This window comes from Diabrotica virgifera, chromosome 4 (genome assembly GCF_917563875.1).
Source record: "Diabrotica virgifera virgifera chromosome 4, PGI_DIABVI_V3a".
NCBI classification, from domain to species: Eukaryota; Metazoa; Arthropoda; class Insecta; order Coleoptera; family Chrysomelidae; genus Diabrotica; species Diabrotica virgifera.
This window is the reverse complement of record NC_065446.1, coordinates 140,439,602-140,453,290: the sequence shown is the minus strand read 5'-3', so window position 1 is coordinate 140,453,290 and position 13,689 is coordinate 140,439,602. Positions and strand designations below refer to the sequence as shown.

The window sequence follows — 13,689 nt, the reverse complement described above, 5'->3', positions numbered from 1 at the left end:
TTACGTAAGTATCTATACATTTTAACGTTTATTTAAAAACACTCCTTATTTTGCATAATGGTAAAAAACAGTAAATTGTTATTCTGATTTAACAATGTTTACATTAATAATTTGACTTATATTTGACAGTTGACAGTTATATTGTACCTACTTGTTTTAGTTTTAGTTCTAATAAGATTTGTTGGTTAGTTACCTACATAAATAAATTAAGTAAAAATGAAAAAATGACTTGTTATTTGAGGAAGGTGGAAAAACCATATGTATAACATGGGAGTAAAGTGCCTTTTCCTCCCTTGAATGATTACTGCCCTCCGCTACGCGTCGGGCAGTAAACTTCATTCTCGGGAGGAAAAGTAGCACTTTCCTCCCTTGTTATACAAATAGCTATTTTACATTTATGTGCATGATTTATAATTTTTATTAATTTTTTAAATCTTATAGCAACCAAAAATCAGAAAATTAGCAAATCGACAATCACGAAAAAAATTAATCTTTTATATTTCCAAAAAGACAGTCACTGAAGGTTTTCACCCCTGATTTCGTGGAACCTCCATCAATTTTCATGAAAATTGGTAAGTAGTTAGAGGATACCTCAAGAAACAAAAATGATGTGGTACCAACTTGCGCTTTTATCCTGGGGGTGGATGTTACCCCTTCTCATGGGTGAACACTATTTTATTAAAAATAACCCCATAATTAGATAGAGGAGTAAATTCTAAGCAAACTTTCTTTTATCAAGTTTATAAATTTTTTATTTAAATAATATTTCATAATTTAATAAAATATTATTGGTACAGTAAAACCTGACAATAACGGTCACTAAAAATAGAAAACAATTGGCCGTTATAGAAATGTGGCCGCTAATGCTAGGTTTCCTTTTCCACAAATACATAAAATATAATTGAAAATTTATTTATTTTAGTAATTAAAGCAAATCTAATTAAATATAATTCTACAAACAAACGGAACATACTAAAACTAAATTCAATTTACTACAATATAAAACAATATCTATACGAAAAAACAACTACAAGAAAAACAGAATTCTTGTTTGTTTTACATTTTTTTAGATAAACGAAGCATACTAAAACTAATTTAATATAGGTAATACATAATATAAAACAACATACTATAGCTACTACGAAAAATACGCTTATCACTAAAGTATCGTCGTGCTTCCATGCTATATTCAACAAAACCAACTTGGTAGGGCCTTTAATTAGATATCGCAAATCACTTTGGCTGATTTTGTCTGCATATATATTATGTTTGAGGAATCCCTTTTTTTTTGTGAGACTGGATATAGGACATATCAGTAGCTTGGAGGAGTAAGGGCGTAGGTTCGCCCTTACTCCTCCAAGCGCCTGATATCTCAAGTATGAATTCACATTCATGGTATATCGTTGCTATACAGGGATAATATTCTGTGCAATGTTATGGTACAGGCTACGTTAAATATGAAGTAAATGTGGAAGATATACACTGGTTATTCATTTCAATTTAATTTGATTGTTTTTTAATCGTTTACAATATTTAAAATAATTAGAGACATAAAGTTAGGGATTTCAAAAATAAATTCAGTTCTCACTGGCAGGGTGGGAAATAATAAAGTGCCATACAATAGCATTTCATTACAATGCTCATTACAGGCATTACAGGCTGCTTCGTTTGAGAAAACTCATACTCTCAAACTTTGAGGAAACACTCATTCAGTTTCGACCAACCCTGTATTAGCTAAAATTAAACGTTTTGCTAGATTAATAATTTTTAACAATAATAGATTATATTAAAAATCACTTGAACATAAATTGATTTTCTGATGTCAAATCACTACAATTATACAGGGGGTGAATATTGCTATGAAATTTGAAAATAAAAACGTAATTATCTTTTAAACTACTTCGTATAACATCACAAAACCTGATATTTTAAGAAATAAAACATAGAGGAGAATTCAAAAATGTAAAAATATACAGGGTGTTCCATTAAACAAAAGATAATTTTGTTTCACCCTGTCAATATGGGTGGCCCTGTATATTTGGAAATGTATTTAAATTCTGATATTATCTATGCCCCAATCTCACCTAAATAAACTTTTTTCGTACCTCCTACAACAAACGACTAAATGGACTTCCCACAACCTGTATACATACAAAATCTCCGCTATAAAATTTTTTCAAAGAAAATGTTATTGGTTTTTTTTTTTTAAATAACTCCGTTAAATTTTGAAATATGAGATTTATCCAAAAACCATTACAAAGCTAAGTAAAAGTTCTATAAAACTGTATTAAACATAATTTTTCTACGACCGTTTAATAACATGCTCATTATTCGCTAATTTTTCATAGATAATAGCACCCATTACTGTACTCGCGAGTAATAATTCATTACTCACGGGCTGAAGCTACGCACGGGTCATTACTCACGGGCTGAAGTTAGATTCAAGTTGCGCATGCCACTTTTAATATTAATCGTATGTAAACTGCAAATAAAATTACTTAAACTTGTTTATTTAATCCAATAATTATTGTAATTTATATCAATAATTAACTTCAAAAAATTTTTAAAGGAATTTTTAACTGTAACAATGTCAGTATATTTGTTTACGTTTATATCTTGTTTACTAAAAATTTTGACATTTATCATTTATTTTAGTGACAGTGACATTAGCGCATTTTGTTTATGTTAATTGGAATTTATAACTAATATTGTATTTATTTTTCAAGTTATATTGTGTTAAATATGTTATAACATATTAGTATAGTTATATGATTATTATATTTATATATAGTTAAATGTAAATATACATTATAACTACATATATGAAATACGTCAACCGACAACAGCCGTTTCCTATTTATTAGATTCACTGACAGTAGGTACAAATTTAAACTTATAATTTTTCGGAAACGAATAGAACTTATATTGACTATTTCTAGTTCTATTTTTACAATAAATAAGAATTTGGTAATAGTAGGCAACTAATTATTCAGCAACGTACTAGGGGTAAATATAATTTAGGTATCTTTGTAAATTATTATAATGTAAATCTCGAGTAGTTGATAATTAAATTTTTTTAATAATTAAAATAAAAAAAGGTCGTAGAAAAAGTATAGTATTCTACTCGCATGTAATGGCTATTACTCACTCTGATGAATTACGACACTCGCCTACGGCTCGTGTCGCAAACTTCATCATCGTGAGTAATAGCCATCATTACATGCTCGTTGAATAATATACTATTTCTAAATCCTTTATTTTTTTTAAATACAAGGTGAAAGGGCCCCGGTTACATGGTTCTCGCAGTAAAATTTAGGTTTTAAATGTTTCTATCTCGGTTATTTTTTGTCGTAAAAAAATATTAAAAAAAGAAAAAGCTTAAATAAAGTTAAAACTAAAATTTTGTTCTCTACCATTTTTTAAGTATATCGAGTATTTTTGGAGTTATTATCAAAAGAAAATGAAATTCACGAAAATTTGAAAAATTCTAATTTTTTTAATCGTATTTTTTTTTCAAAAATATGCATTCTAAACCGGTCAAAATTGTTGAAGTTATTACTCATGTTAAAATAAATAAAGTTTTAAATGGGTTACTATAAATTTTAATTTTTGTGGAAATGACGTATGTTTAATTTTTCATTCTTCCCTAAAAAATCTGAAAGGGTCCTTTTATTTCCATCATAACTTGCTTAATTTTGATGCTATCGACTTCTTATATAGCTTTTTGATAGTTACCTTTAAGTACTTTATTAAAATGTTTAATATCTATATTTAACAAAGTGCATCGTTTTCCTGTTATTTAAGCTTGAATACTAAGATTTGAGTACTCGCGGAAAAAAAATATACATTCATATAACTCACTTTGTATATGTAATAAAGGATTTTTCGAATAAGGAGCTTATTTATTTTTATATTATCTTCGATTTTGGTAATGACAACTTTTTTGAAGAAACTTATGGTTTTTGAGTTATTTATGAAAAACTGCTTTAAAACATGGATTTTTTTCAGGAAAAATCAAAACTTTTGATCTTTAATAACTCAAAAACTATTGATTTATTGAAATAACTTTATAAACAAATTTTACTTATAATTCGTCCCTCTATCGATTAGTGGTATTATTTTTAATAAAATAATTTCCACCCCCGAGAAGGGGTGGCATCCCCCCACAGGGTAAAAGCGCAAGTTGGCACCATGTCACCTTTGTTTCTTGAGGTATCCTCTATATACTTACCAATTTTCATGAAAATCGATGGAGGTTCAACGAAATCGGAGGTGAAAACCTTCATTGACTCCACTATACTACGACTTTATTAACTCTGACCCGGGAGGGGTCTTATACAATAATGATAGTAACGCGGTTTATAATGTAATACTCTCATCCTTTATTCTGTACTACTTTTATAGAAAAGAGATTTGGGTCAACTTATGCCCCGGTCCACATGATCTGTCAACATATTGGCATGGATCCCGCGTACCAAAAGAAAGTTGATTAATAGCAAGCTGAAAATTTGTTAATTGCTTAAGGGTGTCTAGTCGGACAAACTTTGATGTACGGGAACACTGGAAGAGGGAAAGTTTAAATTGTGGAACAGCTTAAAAATTTGGAACGTCAGACTACGAAAACGTCCCATGTATTTTGTCGGACAGAACTTCCAATTGATTTGTTACTCTTTCATTAAACTGTCATGCAAAAATTAGACTGCTACGTATCACCAACATAATTCCTGTTATTTGATATGTTTCACGTGTCTGACTTATTAAAATGCCCAGTTGGTGATAATACCAGTCTGATTTTTGCATGAGAGTTTAATGAAAGGGTAACAAATCGATTGGGAGTGCTGTCCGACAAAATACATGGGATTTTTCGTAGTCTGACGTTCCAAATTTTTAACCTGTTCCACAATTAAAACTTCCCCTGTTCCAGTGTTCCCATACATCAAAGTTTGTCCTACCAGACACCGTTAAGCTATTAACAAATTTTCAGCTTGCTATTAATCAACTTTTTTTTGGTACGCGGGATCGGGGCCTAATAATTGTATATATCTAGTGATATGCAATATCGAGTTAAACCAAAAGATATATGTAATGTGTATGAATTCGTAAAATAGATTAAAACATTACGTTCTATTAGACGGAGAGCGAGAGCCGAAAAATCATCGTCATAAGTAATATGGAGATTGTCCTATGAAATGTTTTTTTATTAACAAAATCGCGTCAGCCAAATTGGTTATTAGCGAAACAATAGTAGCGAACAATAATTTTTATTACATTTGTATGTTTAGATATTGTATAAAATGTTAATTAAACTTAGGAAACTCTTTTTTGACATATTGCACTCTAGACCTAAAATGTCACTTAGTTTGTTTGGTATATTGTACAACATGCGCTTTGGCGTTAATGCTGCGCATTTCTCCAATAAATGTTTGATTGTTAACTTTTCTTCACAGTTGTCACATCTTGGTTCTTGTTTGTCGGAAAACACATGACTATTAGTTAATCGCGTATGACCTAATCGGAGTCGCGATAATATTACCTGGTCTCTCCGACTTGTTGGTAATGTTGGCCAGGGTTTGATCGATTTTTTAATTTCGCGAAGCTTGGCCGATAACACTTTCCACTTTTCTTCCCACATATACCGCACTTTACGTTTGACCGCCGCTTTCACATCCGCACTCGTAAATGTTTCCGTACACTCCGCACTATCACTAGTTGCAGCTTCTTTTGCAGCGTTGTCTGCCTCTTCATTTCCTTGAATTCCAATATGGGATGGTATCCACAGGAATATGATAATTTTTCCATTCAGTTGAGCGGTATGAACTTCTTGTTTTATTTTGATGGCCAAAGGATTAGATGGGTAGACATATTGGATTGACTGTACAGAACTTAGAGAGTCTGTGAGTATGACATATTTGGTATTACTGGATGCATTGACAGTAAGGGTGGCCTGGTATAGAGCGTATAATTCAGCAGAGTAAATGGAGCACTCTGAAGGGAGTTTGTATTTATTTGTTGATGTTGGGGTTATGACTGCAGCACCAGTGCCTTCATTTGATTTAGATGCATCGGTGTATACATGTGTATACTCCTTATAGTTGTGGATTATATTATTAAGGGCGGATTTGATTAACTCTGGGTTTGTTGAATGTTTATCGAAAGAAATGAGGTGTGTTAGGCACTGAGAGTTCTTCATTTGCCACGGAGGAATTGAGGACAGTTGGGAAGGAAAGCATTCTGGGAACGTGTGTAGTTTAATTGATTTAAGTAGCTTCTAATTTTTGCGTAGAAGGGTTTGGCCGTTCTTGGTTTATTTATGAAGAGATTTGGGAACTTTTCTGTAAAACAATTTTGTATAGTAGGGTTTTTTGAGTTATAAGTGATTTTTGCGGCGTATGCTACACTTAAATAAACTCTTCTGTCTTCTAAGGAGGGTTCTCCAACTTCACAATACAGACTTTCGATTGGTGTTGTGCGAAAAGCTCCAGATATACCTAAAGCGAGATTGTGAAGAATGCCAAGTTTTTTTAGCAGCGTCTTAGCCGCTGTAGAATACACAGTAGACCCATAATCTAATTTTGATCTGATTAATGTTCATAAGTGTTTGGCGATCCGCATCCCATTCTTTATTGGCCAAAGTTTTTAGAAGATTTAGTCGCTTGTGACAAGATAACATCAGATTTGTTATATGAAGTTTCCAGCTTAGGGTTTCTTCGAATGTCATGCCCAAGAAACCTTGCAAGAAACCTTCGAATGTCATGCCCTTAATTAACGTTGCACGTTTTAGGTTTTCATCACATAGTCTTAGGTTGGGAATGTTTGTGACGTTTTTCGTTGAAAACAGGATGAAACGAGTTTTTTCAGCGGAAAAACAGAAACCTGTTTTTTGTGACCAGATTTCTAAGTCTTGTATAAAGTTCTGTATATGACGAAATATATTTTGTATATTTTTACCTTTGCAAAAAACTACAAGATCATCCGCGTAGACTCGTGCCTTTACAGGCGATTTTAGGTTTTTGTCCTGTGAAATGTATATCCATTGTATATTGATAATTATGCTCCCATTCAGGCTGACACCTCAGTGGATAAAGGAAGTAGCAATAAGGGGTGAATGGGCAAAATTAGTGCAGCCACTAAATATTTTCACCTCCTATTTCGTTGAACCGCCATCGATTTGCATGAAAATTGGTGATTAGTTAGAAGATACCTCAAGAAACAAAAATTACATGATGCCAACTTGCGCTTTTACCCTGGGGGTGAATGTCACCCCTTCTCGGGGGTGAAAATTATTTTATTAAATCACCCCTCAAATCGATAGAGGGACAAATTTTAAGCAACATTTGTTATATCCGGTTATTAAAATAAATCAATACTTTTTGAGTTCTGTATTAAAGATCAAAAATTTGAATTTTTCGTGAAAAAATCCATTGTGTAAAGTGTAAAGCGGTTTTTCATAAATAATTCAAAAACTATAAGCTTCACCAAAATACCATGAAATCCTTTATAAAAGGTATATTTGTTAAAATCCCTATACAGGGCTACATCAACAAACAAACAGAACTAGTTTTCAATCGGTTGACCGATCATCATCAGTGTTTCTTGAATCGAACATGCTAACCACCAAAATAAAAATATTAGGGTAAAAACCCTTTAAACTTTATCACTTGCTTCTACACAGCCATGATGTGATCAAGTAATATTTAGCTCTATGGTACCTCGAGAGTGAAACATTGGATATTTTATACATCCATGTGTAAAATCACATCATTTTTATATGTTCCTATGACGGATTAAGTTTAAAACGTTTTTACCCTAATATTTTTACTTTGGTGGTTAGCATGTTCGATTCAAGAAACACTGATAATGATGGGTCAACCGATTGCAAACTAGTTCTATTTGTTTTATGATGTAGCCCTGTATAGAGATTTTAACAAATATACCTTTAATAAAGGATTTCATGGTTTTTTGTAATAAATGGTATACAGCCAACTACAGGAAATTTTTTCCTCGTGGATTTTTTCTTCACCAAAATGGTTATAATTGCCTAAATTGAAAACAATAAAAATTCGAATAGATTCCTTACTTAAAAAACCTTTTAGAATTAATTAAAAAGTGAGTTATAGGTGATTGAATGTATATTTTTTTCGGCTAGTACTCAAATCTAAGTATTTTAACGGGAAAACCATGCATTTTATAAAATGCATCGTTATTAAACACCTGTCAAAGTACTCAAGAATACCTATCAAGTGAGCGTCGGACGAAGTTGATAGCATTAAAGCTAAGCCAGTTATGATGAAAATAAGAGAACCCTATCGAGTGTTTAGGAAAAAGTGAAAAATAAAACATAGGTACGCTATTTCCACAAAAATTAAAATTTGTAGTAGTCCCTATAAGACTTTCTTTATTTTAGCATAAGTAATAACCTTAAACATTTTGACCGGTTTAGAAAGCGTATTTTTGAAAAAAAAAATGATTTAAAAAATCATAATTTTTAAAATTTTTATTTTCTTTTGATAATAACTCCAAAAATAATCGATAAGTATTCAAGCTTAAATAACGGGAAAACCATGCATTTTATGACATAATATGCTTACTAAACACTTGTTAAAGTATTTAGAAATATATATCAAATGAGCTCCCGGAGAAGATGATAGTATTAAAACTTATACTCCAAAAATGTTTCCAAAAAAATGTTTTTTTTAGAATGGCTCCATTAACTTTTATGATATCAAGTTTAGCTAAAAAACGTTTAAAAGATCGTTTCAGTGGCTATAAAATAGTATAAAACTTATTCTTTTATATCCTTATTATTTTTTTAAGATAAAACGTTAACGAGCCATATATGTTTCTTGCAGTAAAATTTAGGTATTTACGTATTTACGCATAAAATATTTGCTAAAGGAAAAACTAAGATTCGATTTTCTGTCACTTTTTACGTATATCGATTATTTTTGGAGTTGTCGATCGATCGATTATCAAAAGAAAACGAAATTTACGAAAATTTGGAAAGTTATGATTTTTTAAATCATTGTTTTTTCAAAAATATGCTTTCTAAACCGATCTAAATTTTTGAGATTATTACTTATGCTAAAATAAAGAAAGTCTTATAGGGACTACTACAAATTTTAATTTTTGTGGAAATAACGTACCTATGTTTTATTTTTCACTTTTTCCTAAAACATTCGAAAGGGTTCTCTTATTTTCATCATAATTTGCTTAGCTTTGATGCTATCAACTTCATCTGGAGCTTACTTGAGTACTTTGTCTTCTTGAGTACGTTGACAAAGTGTTTAATAAGTGTATTTTATAAAATGCATCGATTTCTCGTGATTTAGTCTTTTTTTTTTTTTCCTTACATTACGCATCAACCACGCAGGGTTATTAGCGTGTATGGATTGTGTTACAAAATTATAACTTAAAAATAGATTTTAAACATAACAATAGGAGATTATAAAAAGCTGTAAGTCTATACAAAGTAAAGTAAAATACTATATTTTTGGTAAGAGGTTGCAGTCTTTGAGGAATGTGAAGATGCTTTTTGTATCACTGTCTTTTCCGAGTGCACTATTTAATGTTGGTGGTATGTTGCACTTTTTTCGTTGCACTTTATACTTCGGACACTGCAATAAACAATGCTTTACGGTAAGGACACTTCTACACAAATCACACACAGGTTGATCGGCACGTTGGAGTATGTAGTCATGGGTTAATCGAGTATGGCCAATCCGGAGACGAGTGAAGATTACTTGCTCTCTTCTGTTTTTGAATTGTGGAATTTGATTGTGGTTAATGTCGACTTCGTATAGCTTGGTTGATGAGTCCCTCCATGTATCCTGCCATATTTTAAAAGTATTTACTTTGAAATATGCTTTCAGGTCGGTGTGTAGGGTTTTCATGTTCTCTTCTGCGTTTGGGTTATTAGGTGCATTCTTTGCTATTTTGTCCACAACCTCGTTACCTTCGATTCCAGTATGAGATGGTACCCAAATAAAATTAACTTTAATATCCATATTTTCTGCATATTTCAGTTCCTTTTTAATGAAAAGTAGTAGTGGATGATCAGAATAGAGTTGTTTTAATGCCAATATTGAGCTGAGAGAATCTGTGATAATGATGTTTCTCTTATTATTTTTGTTAACTATCAGAGCCAATGCCTTTAGAATAGCAAACAGTTCAGCGGAGAACGTTGTTGTATATGAAGGTAACTTATAAGCTGCTGTGTAATCTGACGAGTAGATTGCTGCGCCAGTTCCGTCTTCGTTTTTGGAGGCATCGGTGTAAACTTTGAAGCAGCTACCATATTTGCTTAATATTTTAAGAAATTCTTGATTGATTTGACTTGCAGGCGTTTCTGATTTGTTTAGTCGCAATAAGCTGGTATCAGTAGAGGGAAGGCGAATTGTCCAAGAAGGAGGGGTTTGGATTGCGGAAATATCATAGGTGTCTGGAAAATGAATACCTATTTTTGATAAGTAAGTTTGTATGCGGTAATAAAAAGGGTGATCAGTTCTATTTGAGTTTTGGAAACAACTTTTAAGGCGGTCAGCAAATACGTTGTGTATAACTGGGTTATCTTGATTAGAGGATACTGCAGCGGCATAAGAAAGACTTAGATATTGTCTTCTAAACGTGAGTGGGATCTCTCCAGTCTCCCAGTATAGAGTTTGTATTGGACTTGTGTGGTGTGCTCCTAAGGAAATTCGAAGACCTGTATTTTGAATCACATCTATTGTTTTTAAGTACGTCTTTTTTGAGGAGTTGTAAACGATTGAGCCGTAGTCAAGTTTGGAACGTACTAGGGCCTTGTAGATATGTAGTAATGTAGACGAGTCGGCGCCCCATTTTTTGTTTGCAAGTGATCGTAACAAATTTATTCCAGGCTGACATGTCTTTTTTAAATATTCTAAATGTATTTTCCAAGTTAGTTTTTGATCAAATATCATACCGAGAAATCTAACTTCGTCTACATATTTAACCTGTGCTCCATTTAAGTATAAGTTCTTCAGTTGTATTTGGTGACTTTTTGTAAAACACACTGCTTTCGTTTTAAGGGTATTAAACTGAAGTCCACTTGTGGATGACCATTCTTCAATATGATTTATGGCTTTTTGGACATGGTTATGGATGGTTCTTGGGTTCTTTCCTCTACAAAGTATAACCAAATCATCTGCATATAGCCTAGCTTTTACAGGATATTTAATCTTTGCGGTAATAGAGTTCATAGCTATAAGAAACAGAGTTGTGCTAAGGTTCGAGCCCTGTGGTATACCATTTTCTTGATTTCTTGTTGAGGAATATACGCCATCTACTCTGACTTGAAACTGTCTATTTTCTAATAAGTTTGATATATATTTGAGTATATTACCTCTAATTTTCCATTCGCTAAGAGTTTTTAATATTGATAATTTCCACACTGTATCGTAGGCTTTACGAATGTCGAAAAATATTCCGATACAATGTTGTTTAATTGCCAAAGCCTCATGTATTTCCGATTCTACGTCAATAAGATTGTCTACAGTAGAACGATGTTTTCTGAAGCCACTCTGTTCTGGTATAATTAATTTTTTTGATTCCAGATACCACATTAGTCTGTTATTTATTATTTTCTCTAGCATTTTGCCCATACTACAAGTAAGAGATATTGGCCTATATGTTTCGGGATCTGATTTTGATTTACTTTGCTTAGGAATAGGAATTATTATTGAATTTCTCCACGATTTTGGAAATAAACTTTTCGAGAAGATTAAGTTGAAAATGCTGAGTAAGTGTTCTTTAGATGGGTAGGTGAGGTTTTTTAGAAAAATAGTGGGTATATTATCTGGTCCAGGGCACGAGTTCTTACAGTTTTTTATTACCGCTTCTAATTCATCCATCGATATTGGAAAGTTTATTTCACTATTATTTTGATCTTCATAATCTATGGTATATCTTTCCTCATTTCTTTTGTTGCTTAAGAAATTTGGTGAATAGTTTGCGTCGCTTGAATTTTTTTCATAAACTAATGCCAGTATATTTGATATTTCCTTTTGGGATTTATATATTATATTATTTTGCTCTAACAGATTTATTGACTTATGTGATTTTGCACCAGATATTATTTTTACTTTTTTCCATACAGTTGTCATTGGAGTAGAACTGTCAATTGTTGAAACGTACGTTTTCCAAGATTCGCGCTTAGCTTTTTTGATAGTAAATCTGGCTATAGCTCTTAATCGTTTAAATTCTAAAGAGTTTTGTTCATTTTTCTGTCGTTTGAATTTATTAAACGCTTTTTTGGATTGTTGTATTACTTGTCGACATTCATGATTCCACCAAGGAACTGGATGGAATTTACTATTGAAGTTAATTTTTCCAATATTTTTATCTGCTGAATCTATTATTAGTTTTGTAATAAAATCTACCTCTTCGATCACATTACTATTTTCATTTATGGCATGCAAGTTGCGTTCGATATGATTTTGAAATTTCGTCCAATCCGCATTTTTTAAGTTCCATTTTGCTTCTGGTATAGCTGTAGATGCATCTTCGTTATGGATTAAAATAGGATAATGGTCGCTGTCGTATGGCTCTGGTAATACATCCCATGAAAGTGTATGCGTTATTGATGGTTCACATATAGATAGGTCGATAGCAGAACCCTCGCCCGTTCTTATGTCGAAACGGGTATGTTGTCCATCATTAAGTAAATTTAGGTTGAGTTTTTCCAGAAGTACTTCTATTTTTCTACCAAGATGTGTTAATTTTTTTGAACCCCATAAAGGATTATGTGCGTTGAAGTCCCCAACAATTAATCGTGGAGTAGGTATTTGTTCTAAAAGATCCGATATTTCGTTATGGTTAAGTTCTTGATTGGGGGGATGTATATGTTACATACGGAAAAACTAGTTACGTCTTTGATTCTGACTGCAATTGCCTCAATGTTTGTTTCTAGTGGTATTGCTGTGCTATTAATGTCGTCCTTTATGTATATGGCTACTCCTCCACTGGCGATTTTAGCATGTTGTCGATTTTTAAAGAAACAATTAAAGTTTTTTAGTTTATGTGCAGTGTTGTTTTTAAAATTAGTTTCTTGTAAACATAGAATCATTGGTCTGTATTTTGAGATTAGTATTTGCAACATTTCTAAATGGGTGTAATACCCATTCAGATTCCATTGAATTAAACTAGTGAATGATATTGATATTTTAATATGTGTCCGTAGAGGTGTCGCTTTCTGGTTCGGTATGGAAGTCCGGATCCATCTGTCGTAAAATTTTATTTCTTATTCGGGTGCATGTGCTTTTACTTTTTCGGTCAATTAGTTTAGGATAAATTTTTGTCAGTAGGTCTGTAACTTCAGAAATTTCATTGGTATACATTTTTGTAATGCTTATTGGATCGGAAGCGCCTGTACAATTTTCGAAGAAATCTATTAGTTGATCATAGTTTAAGGGATAACTGGAATTTTGGTCTCTAAATAATTCTTCTGTGGGTTTCAGCATTTCCTCTAACGTCTTTTTTGGTTTATTGCCTTGGTTTAATTTAGTCTTTTTCTCTTTGTTTTTTGGTACTTCAAAAGCGTGTTCTGATGAAGGAGTTGGAGAACGCTCAGAAACTGTGCGTTTTTGTGATATTGGATCTGTTTCTATTTGGTTAGTTTGGAGTTCTGTGCTTAGTGTTTCATTTTGTTCAACTTGATCGTTAAGTTCGGTTTTA

The 13,689-nt window shown here is 32.1% G+C and overlaps 1 protein-coding gene across 1 annotated transcript in view; it reads left to right on the top strand.

Moving 5' to 3' along the window:
• The window catches only part of LOC114335268 (uncharacterized), a 511,010-nt gene that overhangs the window by 380,604 nt on the left and 116,717 nt on the right, over positions 1 to 13,689 (top strand). The gene's annotated exons all lie outside the window — the stretch shown is intronic.